This window comes from Natrix helvetica, assembly GCF_964273705.1.
Source record: "Natrix helvetica genome assembly, chromosome: Z".
NCBI lineage: Eukaryota > Metazoa > Chordata > Lepidosauria > Squamata > Natricidae > Natrix > Natrix helvetica.
Window position 1 is genome coordinate 2,554,206 of NC_138554.1, and position 1,383 is coordinate 2,555,588.

Below are 1,383 nucleotides of genomic sequence, written 5' to 3' on the forward strand. Positions count from 1 at the left end.
TTCTCTTTCTTTTTTTGTTCTTTGGTCCTTTCTTTTTTTCCTCTTTAAAGAGGCTGGAGCAGCAGATAAGTGATTGAACCATGCACGCAGCTAGCAGCAGATGCATTGGTGGTTCAGTGGTAGAATTCTCGCCTGCCACGCGGGAGGCCCGGGTTCGATTCCCGGCCAATGCAACACACATTTTTTTCTTCTTCTATACGTTGTGACTTGTCTCATTGTTGCTATGACTGTTCAATTTGCCCCAATGCTTTTCTTTTGTGTGTGTTCTTTTCTCTAGAAATAAAAAAATATTTTGCCGGTTTAAATGGGTGCCTATATTTTTCCAGAAAAAGGGGTTTTATTTGCCTGTCTGCCTTCTATCCCTCCAAAGTGACCCCACTGAAGAGAAGAGAATTTAGAAGAGGATAGGGTAGAATTTAGAATGGAGTAGAATTTGGAATAGAATAGAGTTGAATAGAATAGAATAGAATAGAATAGAATTTAGAATAGAACAGGGTAGAAGTTAGAATAGAATTTAGAATAGAATAGAATAGAATAGGGTAGAAGAATAGAATAGAATAGAATAGAATAGAATAGATTTTAGACTAGAACAAGGTAGAAGTTAGAATAGAATTTAGAATTGAATTGAATTTAGAATAGAATAGAATAGAATTAGAATGGAGTGGAACGGAACAGAATAGAATTTAGAATAGAATAGAAGTTACAATTGAATTGAATTGAATTGAAGTTAGAATAGAATAGAATAGAATTTAGACTAGAACAGGGTAGAATTTAGAATGGAACTGAATAGAATAGAATAGAATTTAAAATATAATAGAATAAAATGGAATGGAATGGAATAGAATAGAATGGAATGGAATGGAATAGAATAGAATAGAATAGAATAGAATGGAAAGGAATGGAATGGAACGGAATGGAATAGAATTTAGAATAGAATAGAATAGAATGGAAGTTAGAATTGAATTGAATTGAATAGGGTAGAAGATAGAATAGAAGTTAGAATAGAATAGAATTCAATAGAATAGAATAGAATAGAATAGAATAGAATAGAATAGAATAGAATAGAATTTATAATAGAATAGGGTAGAATTTATAATAGAATAGAATAGAATAGAATTGAAAATAGAACAGAATAGAATGGAATGGAATGGAATGGAATGGAATAGAATAGAATAGAATAGAATAGAATAGAATAGAATAGAATAGAATAGGAATTGGAATAGGAACAGAATAGAATTCTTTATTGGCCAAGTCTGATTGGACACACAAGGAATTTGTCTCCGGTGCATAAGCTGTCAACGTACACAAGAGACAGGCTAATTTTTTATTTTTATTTTTTAAAAATAAAAATACAAGTGGATAAATTGAAGGAAGAGGAAAGGG